The sequence below is a fragment of the Leopardus geoffroyi genome, chromosome B4, assembly GCF_018350155.1.
Source record: "Leopardus geoffroyi isolate Oge1 chromosome B4, O.geoffroyi_Oge1_pat1.0, whole genome shotgun sequence".
Classification (NCBI taxonomy): Eukaryota; Metazoa; Chordata; class Mammalia; order Carnivora; family Felidae; genus Leopardus; species Leopardus geoffroyi.
The window spans coordinates 70,166,762-70,184,286 of record NC_059341.1 but is presented as its reverse complement, the minus strand read 5'-3'; the positions used below and the strand labels follow the sequence as shown (position 1 = coordinate 70,184,286).

Below are 17,525 nucleotides of genomic sequence, written 5' to 3'. Positions count from 1 at the left end.
AAATTCATGATGGTAGTCACTTCTGGATAGGGTTGGTAGGAGAGGAAGATCTTAGTGATAGTGGTAAAAGGAAGCTGTATGGAACTACATGTTTTTCCTTAAAGAATATGTATATTTATAGCTTTTAAACACCTAGATTTAATGTATGTATATTTTTACAAAAGTAAAAACTGGAAGGATTGACCTAATTGTTTTAATCTGCATTTATTCTTGATATTGGTTTGTAGTACAAAAAGAAAGCAGTGGCCCTAGCACAAGGACCGTGATTTAGTTTAGTTCTGAGATAGCAGATGAGTGCCGGACACTGGGTTAGGTCCCAACAATAGGGAGGTGGTGAATAGGTTTCATCTTCTCTCTTTAAGGAAATTAAAGTTTTACAGGGAAAGAGATAAATAATTATAATTTACTGTGTTATGTACAGATCTGTTTTCTTTTTGTTTTCCCTATTCCCACCTTCTCTCTAAATACAAATAGGAGAAAGGGGAAACATTCTGATTTGGGGCATGGGAAACAGGCAGTGAAATGTCAGTGGTGATCCTATTCCCTGTTCTTTTACAAAACTCTGGAGAGTAAACTCTAATGGTCAGAGATCGTAGCTTGTTCATGAATTTAGGATAATCGGGTGCTTAACTGGTGAATAACTGGTATATTTCACTCTCAAATTAACTAGCACCTGAACCCAAATTTCTCCTTAGCCATCTGGATGTCTTCCATTGGTTCTGTTTCTGCAGTTGGTTACCAGAAGTCTATGGTAGTTTGACTAAGAACACTGTATGAAGCCTTAAATTGTTTTGTGCTAAAGAACTTTGACTTGAGAAATATTTTAATTTGTAGGAAATTTTGGATCTCTAAAATCCAATTTTCTTTTCATTTTTAATAATTTTAAGTCTTTTTTTTAAAAGTTTATTTTGAGAGAGAGAGCACCCATGAGCATGTAAGAGCAAGGGAAGGGCAGAGAGTGGGAGAGAATCCTAAGCAGGCTCCACACTGCCAGTGCAGAGACTGACCCAGGGCTCCATCTCATGAACCGTGAGATCATGACCTGAGCCAAAATCAAGAGTTGGACTCCTTTTTTTTTTCCCCCACTTTTAAAAAATGTTTGTTTATTTTTGAGAGAGACACAGAGAGAGCGTGAGCAGGGAAGGGGCAGAGAAAGAGAGGGAGGCAGAATCTGAAGCAGGCTCCAGGCTCTGAGCTGTCAGCGCAGTTCAGACGTGGGGCTCAAACCCATGGACTGCGAGATTGTGACCTGAGCCAAAGTAAGTTGCTTAATCAACTGAGCCATCCAGGTACCCCAAGACTCTGACTTTAACTAACTGAGCCACCCAGGCACCCCCAATTTTATTTTCATTGTGCAGAGTCCAATACATTTTTTTAAAACTAGTAGTCTTCTAATACTGGGATAGTACAATTGTTTTTCTGTATTCTCTTTGAGTCAGTGCTGTCTTGTACAAGTGTTTATGTTCTTATTTATGAAATTCTTAATTTCCTAAAACCATATTGTCTTCAAATTTCTACATGGACCATGGACTGTGAAATGGTATTAGTGTTTATAGTATGAGAATCCCAGTGTCTTCTAAAGTCTGTCATAGTATCTCATAAAAAATAGTGACTGTTACTTGCTTTCACCCTAGTGAGAGAGGTGTATTTTCCTTGATAGCAAATTAGAATCTGTGTTAGGTGGGAATCTTTTCCAAAAGGGCGAATGTGAATATCTTTTTTTTCTTAAGTTTATTTATTTATTTTGAGAGAGAGAGCAGGGGAGGGGGACAGAGAGAGGGAGAGAAAGAGAGGATCCCAAGCAGGCTCCACACTGTCAGTGCAGAGCCTGACGTGGGGCTCGAACTCATAAAACCATGAGATCATCACAGAAGGTGAAACCAGTAGTCAGATGCTTAACCAACTGAGCCACCCAGGTGCCCCGCAAAGGTGAATATCTTAAAAATTGCTGAGAATGGGTAAATTTGAATAAATCATAATGAAAAGTGTTTATTTTACTTTGTAAATTTAACACTTGGATTGTAATTGAGAATATTCCTAAAACAAAGCATGTTGTGGTGGATGGAGTTAGTTAAACTATTAGTCAAATCTTGTTCTATGTGTACATAGGGCTGCTTTCTTTCTATTTAACCCTCTTGCCAGAGATAACGTGAAGAGCCTGGTTACCATTTGGTGGAACAATCCTGCTGGCTCAAGCCTCTGCCCAGAAATTTGATTCAGTCTCTTTTCTGGACAGTCTGGTAAGCTGTCATTGTTCTTTATGTTAAAATCATCTTATTTAGAATGTACCCAAGAGGAATTTAATACTAGAGGAACAAACAAGATTAAGTTCAGTGAAAATGTTAAAAGTTACATTAATTTAAGGCTTCACATTAAGCATGACTAAATTTTAATAGCACTTTCTGATAGAAATATAATGCAAGCCACAAAAGGGAGCCATATATGTAATAAAAATTTCTCATGGCTAAACTGAAAAAGTGTAACAGGTGAAATTACTTTTAATGCTGTATCTTATTTAACCTAACACATCTAAAAATTACCCTTTCAAATTATTGAGATATTCTACAATTTTTTCATAGGAGTCTTTGAACTGTGGTTTATATTTTATTTTCATACCACATCGCGATTTGGACCAGTGCAATTTTTTTTTAACGTTTATTTATTTTTGAAGGAGAGAGACACAGAATGTGAGTGGGGGGAGGGACAAAGAGAGAGAGGGAGACATACAATCTGAAGCAGGCTCCAGGCTCTGAGCTGTCAGCACAGAGTCTGATGTGGGGCTCGAACTCACGAACCGCAAGATCATGACCTGAGCCAAAGTCTGATGCTTAACTGACTGAGCCACCCAAGCGCCCCCCAGTGCAATTTTAACAAGTGCATAGTACTCACATGTGGCTTCTATATTATATAGCACAGACTTAGAGCATCTGAAAAAACATTTGGTTTTATATAATTCTCCTTCTGTTACTTTTCATTAAAGATGCTTTAAGTTTCTTTTCTTCTTTTATTACTTCACCTGTTTGTGGGTGTTCAGCTTTACTGTTGATCATTGGTAATCTGAAACCCTACTATCCATTCCTACATTTGACAATTTCTGTAGTTCTGTACTGTTCTGTGATACCTGGGTCTACTTAATTTCTTTATGTAAAGTGTATAGTTTCCTTCCTGTAAACGTTTCGTCAGAATATTGGTTCCTGCTTTTTATTGGAATATCAGACTTAGACCTTCTGCATGGGCTACTGTAGGTAGGATTATACATTATTGTCATTGTCATCTCTCCCACCCCATTAGGGTAACAGACCTCTCCTTTCTGGTTTAAAGTCATTCCTCTGAGCCAGAAGGATTTCTTACATGATGACTTTTTTATATGGGGAAGTCTCACATCTTACTTTATGGGGATTGGATGTCCATTCTCTAAGATGCCTATTTGCTTAAAGATTTCCAAATCCATCAATTTTTCTCTACTTTTCCCCAGTAGATACTATTTGAGAATGAACATATTGCAAAATAAAGCCATATCTAAGGTACAACACATAAAACTTGACATCCTGACTTCATATCCTGTTGGTTTCACCTTTCCTAGATGAGGGACATTTATGAAGATTATTCTGAGTAAATAAATTTATAACCTTTAATACTGGTTATCTCTGTGTCCCAATACCAGCAGAAGAATCTTCTACATTTTATTTTAAACACTGCTAGACTTTGCTCTTGTAATGAGATTATTTGAACTCTGAATATATAAATGCTCAGGGTGTCTGGGTGGTTCATCTTTTTAAGCATCTGACTCCTGATCTAGGCTTAGGTCATGATCTAATCGTTCATGAGATCGAGCCGCATGTTGGTCTGTGTGCTGATAGTGTGGAGCCTACTTGGGATCCTCTCCCTTTCTCTGCCCTTTCCCCTACTTTGTTCACGTGCCTCGTGCACCCGCCCTGTCTCTCTCTCTCTCTCTCTCTCTCTCTCTCTCTCTCTCTCTGTCTCTAATAAATATTTTTTTGTAAAAGTGCTCAGATTCAGGGGTTTCCTGGGCTACCTGTTTTCTTGTCTTAATTATTTAACTTTCATACCTGTTTTGAATTTCCAGTCTTTCTTAGCCTACCTCTTTGTTATTTCATCTCCCTTCTAGCAGAATCTCAATCCCATTCTGTTTTCTTCCCAGCTCTACTATCTAGGCATACCCATTGTTGTTAGTAGGCATTGCTCAGCACATTGAACACAGCATTTGTTTAGGTAGTAGTTTTAGCACTAGTCGACAGCCTTAGGATAGGGCGTGGAATTAGCATTGGAGGGCCTGGTAGGGTGTTTAAGTGAAGCAGAGAATATTCTCATTCTCACATACACTGTGACCATTCATCCTGTTTAAGTTCATTGCCTTTACCCAGGTGGGAGTCGATAGTTGCTTATTGTGGTCACTGGTGTTTGGCCAGATTTCTGAGTTAGAGGCAGTTATAGCCAATGAACACTAGGCAGCATGTGGTAGCAGATGACTGTGAACAAAACTAAACACTGGTACAAGAGTGTTTTAAGATTACAGCCAAGGAACACTGGATTCGTTTTTTCTTTTATTTTCCTTCCTATGATTAGATAGTTCTGTTTACTGCCATGACACTGATGTTCAAAAATGTTTAACTTCATCTTTAAGTGTTTACTGAGACCAGCAAAGTGCCAGGTACTTTCTCCACAGTGACCAACAGACACTGTGCCTTTTCAAGCAGTGGTTACTTGTCATTCCTCTTTATGTATTTTTTTGAATTTTTTATTTATTTTTTTAATGTTTATTTTTGAGGGAGAGAGAGAGAGATAGCGAGCAAGCAGGGGAAGGGCAGAGAGAGAGAGGGGAGACAGAATCTGAAGCAGGCTCCAGGCTCTGAGCTGTCAGCACAGAGCCTGATAAGGGGCTCGAACCCATGAACTATGAGATCATGACCTGAGCTGAAGTCGGACGCTCAACCGACTGAGCCACTCAGGCACCCCTTGTTATTCCTCTTTAAATGTCCAGGAGCTTACTGCTGCCTTCAGGTCCAGTCAGAGACCTCAGCTTAGTAGTTTTTGAGGTTCTGCAGTAGAACTGGAAACTGATGACTAGTGGTACCAGTTTGACTTGTTTTGTTTGGTCTGTAGCATGTTTCAAAGAAATGGAATTGCCATTAATCGTTCAGAAGATTTTACTTGAAATTTTAAATTTAAGCTTTTTTTTTTTTTTTTTTTCCTTCAAATTAGAAGATCTATCAACTGTGAGCCACATTGTTCATTGCCACAGTTCGACCCATGTAGAGGGGACTTTGGCTCTTACAGTTCTCACCACTCCCTGTTGTCTCCTGGGATTTTGTTATAACAGGTCCTCCTTACTCATTTTTATTAACTATCCAGTCTCTAGATAATTGAACTTGCAACCACTCTTCTAGATAGTCTGGTATCTCACTACTCTAAACTTTATTTCTTTTCTATGATATGAACCTTTTAGTACAGCCCAGAAGACATCCTTAGGTAAAGTCTGTACTTATTAACATGGCTTACAAATCATTTCATGGCTTGGTTCATGTTTATTTCTTCAGCCTTAGCTCTTGCCATTCACTCCAGTAATGTTACACCCCAGTCTTATCCACCACCACCCCTACCAGTGTTGTGCTCTGTTGTTTCTGGTCTTTGCACACACTCTAATCTCTGGATGCTGTTTTCATTTTCCTCTCATTCTCTGTCCCCACTGCTTCTCACCTCTCACCCCTTGTTTGGTTAATTCCTGTTAATTTCATGTCTTAGTTTAGATGTCGCATCCTTCAGAAAGCCTTCCCTGTTCCCATAGGCTCTGCCTAGGTAATCGTCCTGTGTATTTCTGTAACTGCCTGAATTTAACCTAGTCTTAGCACTTGCAACTGCTTTTGGTAGTCTGCTTTCCAAACCTTCTATAGACTTTTTAAGAGGGTGTCTTCTTCACCTTTGATTCCTAGGGCCTGTCATAAAATAGGTGTGTAGTAAATATTTCTTGAATGGATGACTTCTTTTTCTAAGTTCTTTAAAAAATTTTTTTAACGTTTATTTTTGAGAGAGAGTGCGAGCAGGGGAGAAGCAGAGAGTGACTGCTTAGATCTGAAGCAGGCTCTGTGCTGACAGCAGAGAGCCCAAAACAGGGCTCAAACTCACAAGATTATGACCTGAGCCAAAGTCCAACGTTCAGCCGACAGAGCCACCCAGGCACCCCTTTCTCTAAGTTCTTTTAATAATTTTTTTTTTTACAGATATAGTTTTTTTTTTAGTGTATTTTTTTTGAGAGAGAGCGCATGAGTGAACACGAGTGGGGGAGGGGCATAGAGAGGGAGAGAGAGAATCCCAGGCAGGTTCCACACTATCAGTTCAGAGCCCAATGTGGAGCTCAAACTCATGAGATCATGAGTTCATGAGATCATGACCCAAGCCAAAGTCAGACACTTAGCTGACTGAGCCACCCAGGTGCCCCTCTTTTAAAAATTACTAATTCAGAGTCTTTACTTATGTGATTTCTGTGGTATAGAATATTCTTTTTACTCTTCCAATTCTGTTCATCCACCAGCTTCAACTTGGGTGGACTCTCCTGAGAGATTTTTTTTTTTTTTTGGTCGAATTTCAGTATCTACTTACTTTTTACTTCTTTAGGTTCTGGTAAAACTTTTTACTTTTGATTTTATTTTTTTAAAGTTTATTTATTTATTTTGAGAGAGAGAGAGTGAGTGGAGGAGGGACAGAGAGAGACAGGGAGAGACAGAATCCCAAGCAGGCTCCACTGTCAGCGCGGAGCCTGATGTGAGACTTGAACTCATGAACCATGATACCCTGACCTGAGCTGAAACCAAGAATCAGATGCGTAACCAGTTGAGCCACCCAGGTGCCCCCTGGTAACACTTTTTAGACACCTCTCATTTTAGGGCAACGTGGTTTCATATGTATTACTTTATATCGAAGTTATATTTAATGTATAATACCATTCTTAAAGTGTCACTTGCTAGTAAGTTGTGCATATAAATAACTAGTTAAAATAATTTATCTAGTGATTATATTAATTTATGAGTCAAGCCTGTACTGCTTTCCTGAATATTCTCCCTTATTTACTGAGAACTCTGACATCTAGCCAGAAGTTTTTGTCTCTACCTAAATTTCTTATGTTTTGGACTTTTCCCATACTAACAATGCATATATTTTAAGTGCTTGGTTATCTTTCTGTTTCTTGCACTAAACTGTAAACTAGGGGTTGCAACCATGTTTGTCTTGATGTAAACACCTGTTGGTATAATATCTTAACTAATGTTGGAGTTTGGAAGATATTGATATTCCCCATATGCATGTTTAAGGTCTGACTGCAAAACAGTGAGTGTTTTCAATAAGTTGGGCATGAACATCACATTTCTTTACATGATAATTATTAGGCAATTATTTAGATAACTTCATTTTGTCTTCTAGGAATTTCAAACTTAATATGTGCAAAATTGAACTTACAGTTCTCTCCCCAGATTCCCCCTCTCTTGATGACACACACACGTTCTCTCCTCACTCTCTCTCTTACCCTCTACATCCTCCTATTCATTTATAAATCCTATATGCTGTACCTCCAAAAATATATTTAGAATTCCACCTCTTTCACCCTCTACTGTTGCCATCCTGTTACAGGCCACCACTGTCTCCTGCTTGCCTATCACAGTAAATTCCTAATTGGTTTCTGTGAGTACAGTCTGCTCTCCTACCATCTGTTCTCTAAATAGCAGCCAGGTAGTTTTTGTTTGTTTTAAGTTTCCAAAGCTATTTAAATTTGAACCTCACAAACCCCTTTGTAGAATGACTATTATCATTGTAATTATTTTACCAAGAAAGTAGAGTCCAGACAGGTTAAATGACTTACATGAAAACAGAAGCTATTCAGTAGTAGAGCCAAAATTTAATTATGGATTTTCTTGTCTCAAAGCTTTGTCTTGTGGACCACAAATTCTAAATGTGATGGCTTAAGAACTCATAAGAGGAACATTACTTTAAAATCTCCCCTAGGCAGTTTTCCAAAGGGATATGTCATTCATACTATTTATAGTCACTTTTTAAGAGCAGTTTTAAATTCACAGTTAAATTGAGCAGAAGGTGCAGAGATTTTGCATACACCTCTTGCCCCCCACACTTGGGAGTGCACCCCCCCCCCCCACATTATCATCATCCTTACTAGAGTGGTATATTTGTTACAACTGATAAACCTCTGTTGATACCTCATTATCCCCCAAAGTCCTTTGTTTACATTCGGGTTCATTCTTGGTGTTGTGCATTCTGTGAGTTCAGATAAATAGGTAATGATGTGTATCCACCATTATAGTGTCGTATAGAATAATTTCGCTGTCCTAAACATCTTTGATGCTCTGCTTTTTCATCTCTCCCTCCCCCCAGCCCTTGGCAGCCACTGATCTTTTTACTGTCTATACTTTTGTCTTTTCTAGAATGTCATATAGTTGGAATGATACAGTATGTAACCTTTTCAGATTGGCTTCTTTCACTTAGTAATATCCATTTAAGGTTTATCCATGTCTTTTGATGGCTTGATAGCCCATTTCTTTTTAGACTGAGTAATCTTGTGTTGTCTGGATGTTCAACATTTTATGTATCCATTCACCTTTTAAAAACCATCTTGGGGGGCGCCTCGGTGGCTCAGTCAGTTGAGCGTCCGACTTCGGTTCAGGTCATGATCTCATGGTCTGTGAGTTCGAGCCCCGCGTCAGGCTCTGTGCTACCAGCTCAGAGCCTGGAGCCTGCTTCGGATTCTGTGTCTCTCTGTCTCTCTGACCCTCCCCTGTTCATGCTCTGTCTCTCTCTGTCTCAAAAATAAACAAACATTAAAAAAAACTGAAAAAAACCATCTTGGTTGCTTCCAAGTTTTGACAGTTATGGATAAACCTGCTATAAACATCCACGTACACGTTTTTATGTGGACATAAGTTTTCAGCTCCTTTGGGTAAATACCAACGAGAATAATTGCTGGATTATATGGTTAAGTTTGTTTAATTTTGTAAGAAACTGCCAAACTGTCTTCCAGAGTTGCTGTTCCTTTGCACATTCCTACCAGTAGTGAGGGAGACTTCCTGTTGCTCCACCTCCTCTCCAGGATTTGGTGTTGACAGTGTTCTGGAATTTGACTATTTGAAAAGGGCAACCAGGCAATTTTTATTTTAGTCAGATCGTATTATTCTCTTTTTCAGAACCTTTGCATTCTACTTAGTTTCCCATTCTACTTGGAATAATATTCCAAGTTCTTTTCATTGTATGAAAGGAAGGCCTTACATGACCTGGTCCTTGGGACCTCTTCATACCTATTTTATCATTTCCTCTCTCGCTCATTGCAATTGAGACATTTTGGTCACCTTCATGTTCTTCGAACCTGCCAGCCTTCTACCACAGGGCCTTTGCAAGTTGGTCTTGTCTTTGCTGGAATTTTTCACATCTGGGTATCTCCATGGTTTACTCCTTCATTTCGTTCAGGACTCTGCTTAAGTATAACCTTACTAGAGGTGCTTTTCTGATTTTCCCTGTAGAAAAATAGCACTGCTGTGTAGCTCTCTTCTTCTATACCCTGCTTAAGTTTTCTTCTGCAACTACCTAATAATATTTGTAATACAATAATATAATAATAATATGTGTGTGTATATGCACGTATGTGTATATGTATATACACGCACACATGTATATAAGTAAAATGTATATGTTTGTCTGCCTTTACTAGAATGTAGGTATGCTCCATGAAGGGTATTTCTGTATACCTGTAGAATAGGACCTGGTATATAGATGGTATTTCGTAAATGTTGAGTGAATGAATGAATTACACCAAAAAAATGTTTTAACATTACTGATTTTGAATATAATGGTAGGACACAATCATATACATAAGGAAGGCTTAGTTTTATTTTTTTTTTCCACAACTTGTAAGCTTTGTGAGGATAAGAATTTTCTTCTTTGCTGTAGTCTCATGTCTAGAATATTGCCTGGTGGTAATATATATTTAATAAATAATTACAGAACAGGGATGTCCTTATTATGAAAACAACCAAATTATACTATATGTGAAAGTAATGTTGAATAGAACTAAAAGTAGACTGTAAAACTCCGAAGTTGGGGGAAAGGAGAAGAGAAAGAGTGATAGTACTACCTTGATTAAAATTTCTGGGTGTCATTACTTCTATTTATCTCCACCATTTGCCAACTACTCCAAGCCACCATCATCACTTGTCTGGACCACTCTAATAGTGTACCACTCCATCTCTCTAATTCCAAATATATTCTTTAGTTCATTCTCTACAGTTTAAAAAATTTTTTTAATGTTTATTTGAGAGAAAAAGAGAGCACAAGCAGGGCAGGACAGAGGGAGAGGAAGGAGCAGAATCCGAAGCAGGCTCCAGGCTTTGAGCTGTCAGCAGAGTCCAGTGCGGGGCTCAACCTCGAGAACTGCAAGACTATGACCTGACCCGAAGTCGGATGCTCAACCCACTGTGCCACCCAGGCGCCCCATCATTCTCTAGTTTTAAAATGGAAATATGATGGAAATCACTTCTCTCCTTAAACGTATTTCAAGATACCTATTGAATGTAGAATAAAATTCAGATTCTTTAACTTGGCCTATTTATAAACTGCGTCCGGCCTGCCTACCTCTTGATCTCAGGCAGTTCTTCAGTATTTTCCCAGTGTTACAAACTTTCAGTTTTTATAAGGCAACAAGTTCTTTGCTGCCTTTGTACACTCAGTGTTTACTTTCTACCACATACCGTCTTTCTCCCAGTCTTTTACTGGGGCGACTCCTTTGCATTATTTAAATCAGAGCATGTTGGATCGTGTGAGCAGTCATCTTTGAAGGCCTTACCTACCCTCACTCCTGTTGCAGTTGCTCATGGTGTTCAAGCAGGACAGGCAAGAACAAAACCACAGTTTGTAATTGTATATGTAGCTAACTTTTTTGTTTGCCATTACACTTTTTTGTTTGCCATAACACCAAGCATGGCGCTTGGTGCCTAGTAGGTGCTCGGTAAACATTAGTTTAATGTGTGAAATAACTGTATAACAAAAAATGGAAAACGAAAAAATAAACATGGAAAGAAAAAAACCCCAGAAAACAAAAAGAAGACCACATGTGCTTATTAAAGCAATAAATGCCCACAACGTAAGTTCAGTTATTAAGCAAGACTCAGATTAGGTAGAATACAAAACTCAACTATACAATGAATATTATTAGAAACACGTCTGGAACAAAATTACTAAGAAGGTTGGGAGCAAATGGATATAGTGAAAACAAGATATTAGGCAAATATAAACAAATTAATCAGTGGATGGTATTGCTAGACAAAGCTAATTAAAAGTAGTAAACACCAGGTGAGAAAGAGAAGCACTTTGTAATAGTCAAAGATATAGTTACTAATATAAAGACAGCTACAAATCTTTATTTTTTAAAAATGAAGCATTGGAATATGCAAAGTGAAAATTAAATCCAAGGAGGGAGAGAAATACAGCAGTAATGGGAGACTTTAAAATGTGTTTTAGGGGCGCCTGGGTGGCTCAGTCGGATAAGCATCTGACTTCGGCTTAGGTCATGATTTCGCGGTTTGTGAGTTTGAGCCCTGCGTTGGGCTCTGTGCTGACAACTCAGAGCCTGGAGCCTGGAGCCTGCTTCGGATTCCATGTCTCCCTCTCTCTCTGCCCCTCCCCTGCTTATGTTCTGTCTCTCTCTGTCTGAAAAATAAATAAAGCATTAAAAAATTTTTTTTAATGTCTTTTAGTCCTTGTCATATCAGAGATAAATAAGTAGACAATATGAATCATATAATCAATAAATCTGAAATAATAAATATACTCTTACTGTAAAAAGAAAAAGCACCTTTTCAATTTCCCATGGAACATTTAAAAAAATAAGTACTAGAGGGGTGCCTGGGGCACTCAGTTATGCATCTGACCTTGGGTCAGGTCATGATCTCACAGCTCATGAGTTTGAGCCCTGCGTTGGGCTCTGTGCTGACAGCTCGGAGTGCTTTGGATTCTGTGCCTCTCTCTCTGCCCCTCCCCTGCTCATGCTCTGTCTCTCTTTTTCTCTCAAAAATAAATAAACATTGAAAAAAAATTTTTTAATTTATTTAAAAAAATAAGTACTAGAAAGAAAACTGGAAAAAAAAAAGTAGAAACATTATCAACCACATACTCTACAATGAAATTGTAAGTTAATAACAAAAGCAGGACCCAGAAACCAAATCACAAAACCTTCTCAAACCTCAAAACAAAAACCTCAGGGTGCCTGGGTGGTTGAGTTGGTTGAGTGTCTGACCTTTGGTTTTGGCTCAGGTTGTGATCTCCCAGTTGTGGGATCAAGCCCCATGTCAGGCCCTTTGCTGAGCATGGAACCTGTTTGGGATTCTCTCTCTCCCTCTCTCTCTGCCCCTTCCCCACTTGCTCATATGCACTTTCTCTCTCTCAGAATAAATAAACTTTAAAAAAAAATAAAAAGATAAATAAAAATTACAACTTTATTCTGTTTTATGCAGTTTTCTATGTTGTCCTTTACAGTGATACAAAACAATTATTTTATAAAATACAACCACTGGGGCGCCTGGGTGGCTCAGTCAGTTAAACATCCGACGTTGGCTCAGGACTTCGGCTCAGATCATGATCTCACAGTTCATGAGTTTGAGACCTGCATTGTGCTCTGTGCTGACAGATCAGAGCCTGGACCCTGCTTTGGATTCTGTGTCTCCCTCTCTCTTTGCCCCTTCCCTGCTTGCTCTGTCTCTCTCTCTCTCTCTCTCTCTCTCTCTCAAAAATAAACGTTAAAAAAATAAAGTAAAATAAAACATGACCACAAATTTGAGAGGATCTTCTTGGCAACTTTTGATTCTTCTTTGGTTGTGGTAGATATTAAATTAGAAGCAGCTTGGGATTGGGAGTTGTGAATGTGATCATTTAAGGTTGCCAAAAGCAGATATACCAAGCAGTGGTAACTGATAACAAGATAGGAGACAAAAGAATTACCAGTTAGAATGGCACAGCATCCTGGAACTGCCCTTTCATGTAAGAGGAGATGGCCAAAACATCTTAATGGCCCCCCGTTGGTGAGACATGTTGTATGAAGTTCTGAATGGTGGCTCATTATTTATCACAACTGCACAGCATTGTGACATGTAGAAAGCATGGCTGTAAAAAGACACATACTGCATAATCTCATGTATGTGTGGAATCTAAAAAAGATGAACTCAGAGTGCCTGGGTGGCTCAGTCACTTAAGCATCTGACTTCAGCTCAGGTCATGACCTCACGGCTAGTTAGTTCGAGCCCCGTCAGGTTCTGTGCTGACAGCTCAGAGCCTGGAGCCTGTTTAGGATTCTGTGTCTGCCTCTCTCTACCGTTCCTCCACTCATGCTCTTTCTCTGGCTCTCTCAAATATAAATAAACATTAAAAAAAAGGAACTCAAAAGAAGCAGAACAGAGTGGTGGCTCCTGAGGAGTGGGAGAAACTGGGAAATGTTGGTCAAAAGGTACAGAGTTTGTTATGCAGGATGAGTAAGTTCTAGAGAATCTAGTGTGCAACATGGTGATTATAGTTAACAATATTGTATTGTATACTTAAAATCTGCTAAAAGAATAAATCTTCAGTGGTCTCACCACCACAACAAAAAAAGCTGATGGATATGTTAATTAGCCTGGGTATGGTAGCCATTTTACAGTATACTCATGTATCAAAACAATGTTGTACACTTTAACTGTATACAATTTTTGTTTGTCAAATGCATCTTAATAAGGCTGAGAAGAAAAAATAAAGTATGGACTTTAGAATCAGGCAGACGAGGGTTGAATGTGACTTGGAATATGATCATGGCAGGTTTCTTGAGCATTTTGAGCTTTAGTTTCCTCATCATGTGAAAAGGAATTTGTAATGAAATAGTGGATGTAGAGCTTAGATTGATCTTTGGCACACGTAAGACACCTTTCATAGCTTTTATACATTATACTATTTACTAAGACAGTGAAGCATGTAACAAATTATAGGAACAGAATTTAAACATTTGAAATTTTTAAATGTATGCTTTAGTCAGTTGGAATACAAATTTTATATAAGCCCTTCATTCTCAGTTACTCATAACTAAGATCTTGCTACATTTCATTTTTTAATAAAGTATAATCAACATACAATAAAATGCATAGGTCTTATATTTTCCGTTTGACTGCATATAACTTTGAATATTAAAGTGGTGGTATCTTTTCATTTGCATTGAATTACATACCAGTGAATTGCTAAATATATTTGATAACTCTGATAATTTAGTAAATTCTATGTTAAGAAAATCCTTTTTTTTAGGAATTTCAAATTATTTCAAAGAACTGTGCTAATTTGTGGTCATTGTTGGTCTGTATTAACTCAGTAGCACTGTTTTTTTAGTAAATTATATTTGTGACCTGTCAAACAAAACTTTCTGCACATAGCTTCCATTTAGCGCATATTTTATATGAGATTAAAAAGGTAGTCTTGTCAAGTTTCTTTTTATTTACCCCCTTTGGGGAGCCTACTACACTTCTGTTCTTTTTTTCATTTTATTGGTTAACACAAAGTGTTACATTAGTTTCAGGTATACATCATAGTGCTTCCACAAGTCTATGTTTATGCTATCCCCAAGTCTGTATTTATGCTGTGCTCACCACAAATATAGCTACCGTTCTGTCACCATACAAGGCTGTATTCCCTATGCTGTACCTTCTATCTCTGTGATTTACTCACTCCGTTACTGGAAACCTGTATCTCCCACTCCCCTTCACCTACTTTGCCCAACCCCCTATCCTCATTCCCTAAGAGAAGCTGGGAGTTCACTTGTGTTTGGCTGAGATATAATGAGAATAGATGATATTTGTCCTTCCTAAATTAGGACATTTGTTCAGAAGCAGAAATCTCTTCTGGAGTTTTTTCCTCTCTTCTTTAGGTGAGCCTCTTTTTGTTGCATGTTTCTTTATATTTCCTGTTAAACCTTAACTTCCCCTTTTCAGTTATTTTGGAATATGTCATTATGACCTATTAATTCTAAAGTAATTCAGCTCACTTGTGTACAAATCAAGTTGTTTACTTACTGGTTTGTGATATAATTTAACTGATTAGAGCTAAGTCTGTCTTAGCAAACATGAATGTTTATTCAGAATGTGGTTTTTCTAAGAAATATGGTATTATGTCATAAATTTCAATAGTCATCGATCCAAATTTTGGAGAACTTAATGCAGGCTGAATTAAATCATCTACTATCAGATAAAAGATAGTCATTTGTTGATTATGACTCTTAATTGTGAAAATGTAATAGTAATATGTAATATACATATACATACATAGAAAATATAATATATAATATGATCATAAAGAAGTAGGCTAGCAGTGATTGGTGTTATTAGGTTTAAATTTAAAAATATTTCAAACTATAAGAATAGCTATCTTTAAAAGGACATTTTTAGGGGGACACGGATGGCTCAGCCGGTTAAGTGTCCGACTTCAGCTCAGGTCATGATCTCATGGTTTGTGAGTTCGAGCCCTGCATTGGGCTCTATGATCACAGCTCAAAGCCTAGAGCCTGCTTCAGATTCTGTGTCTCCGTCTCTCTCTGCCTCTCCCCTGCTTGTGCTCACGTGTGCTCTCTCACTCTCCAAAAAAAAAAAAAAAAAATTTTTTTTAAATTAGAATGAAATTTGTGATTACAGGCATCTTAAGTAGAAAAAATCTAAAGAAAATGACAAAAGTAAATTAAAACAGGCAGTTTTGCTCAAGGTTTGTGTTCTAACACTTTCAAAGTTAAATGTAACTAATTTTGAAACAATGTGCTACTGTTATATATTCATTATTGATCCTGTTGTTTGTTTTGAACTGATTATTTGTATATGAATTATCGACAAAAGGTGCTTATACTAGGTTAATTTTCCTCTGATACTTAGTGTGGGTTTGCTTACCTTCCCTATCTGTAGCATATATATGCTCAGTTAATATTCATGAAATTCCTTTTGATATTAATAGTAGCCTGAGAAACATAACCAGGAAAGTAAAATTTTTAAGGACTTTATATCTGCTACAAATACATTATATATAATGTTTATAATATATAATGTGTATAACAATTAACAGATTATAGATAATATGTATATATGTATATGTGTACATATGTGCACATATACACGCACTCAAATATATACATACACAAGGCTAAATAGCAGACTTTAAATATGTTTCTGCTATTGTGGCATCATCATGCCTCTAATCATCCAGCCTTAAACCTTGATGTCTCAAAGCCTCCTCCTCTCTGTCTCAAGAGCCCCAGATCCAATTAGACTCCTGAGTGGTTTTCTTCACATTCTCTCACATAGCCCGTTTAAACCCCAGAGCCCTACTTTAGACACTTATCGTCTCTCTCTCTCTCAAATATGGTAATAATTTCATATTGGTTTCCTTATTTCAAGTCTGACCACCTTTCATTATCAGCAGCGAGGATTCAAAAATGGATTCTGTTTTTTAAACTTTTTATTTATTAAATAACATTTCAAACACATGCAAAAATAGAATACCTTATGGATTGAACTTGTGATAGCTCCCTATTCCTTCAAAAGAAATCCAGACTTCAGGCAACTTAATATATAAGTCACAACTTTCCATATCCTGGTTCCAACTTGCCTTTCCAGCTTTGTTCCCTATTATAATATCCGTATTCTAGCAATGCTAGCTTATTTACTAATTATGGGTTTCTGAAAATGCTCTGGAAATTCCACGCATCCTCTTGACATTGTGGCTGCTCATAGTGCTCCCTCTTTTTTAATTTTTTTTAATGTTTTATTTTTGAGACAGGCAGAGTGTGAGCAAGGGAGGGGCGAAAAAGGAGGGAGACACAGACTCTGAAACAGGCTCTGAGCGGTCAGCACAGAACCTGATGTGGGGCTCGAACCCACGAACTGTGAGATCGTGACCTCAGCTGAAGTCAGACGCTCAACCGACTGAGCTATCCAGGTGCTCCTTTGCTCCCTCTGTCTTAATTGCCCTTCTTTTCAGTCCCATGTGTTGAAATTCTGCAACTTAATGTGCAATTTAAGTATAAGCTCTTCAGGAAGGCTTCTCTAACATTTTTCTTTTCCACTCTGACTCTCCCAGTTGTAGGTGTGCTCTTTTAGTGTGCCCTACCTTTCATATTTATTCAACAAATATTTACTGAGAGTATACTATGTTCTAGGCCATTATTGGATCCCTCATGTCTGTTTCTCCCACTAAAACAGAGGCTCCATGATGTTAGGAACCATATTGTCTTCATTTTTTAGCCCCTTCTTGGATTTAGCACAGTATCTTGCATGTAGGTGAAGCTTTGAAGTGAATAGTGATCTTAACAATTGACCTTCAGTTATTTTCAAGTAAAGTATTATATAATAAAATTATACATATGAATACTTTGAAAGTTTCTGTTTTTATTTCAAAAAGTAAAACATTTTTTAAAGGTGTAGAAAATAGAGATAGGACAAAGAAGAAAATTAAAATCATCTTAGAAA

The 17,525-nt window shown here is 37.7% G+C and overlaps 1 protein-coding gene across 11 annotated transcripts in view; it reads left to right on the top strand.

Annotated features, from left to right (window-relative positions):
• YAF2 (YY1 associated factor 2) overlaps window positions 1-17,525 on the top strand; it is a 75,739-nt gene that overhangs the window by 32,259 nt on the left and 25,955 nt on the right. For 3 of the 11 annotated variants that reach the window (XR_006709361.1, XR_006709367.1, XR_006709359.1), the window contains one exon: window positions 2,143-2,240. The exons of 7 other annotated variants lie outside the window; for them this stretch is intronic. The gene's annotated coding sequence lies outside the window, so the exon portion shown is untranslated. Of the gene's footprint in view, window positions 1-2,109; window positions 2,241-17,525 lie in introns of all 11 variants that reach the window. One more of the 11 variants, XR_006709362.1, reaches the window with a different exon arrangement.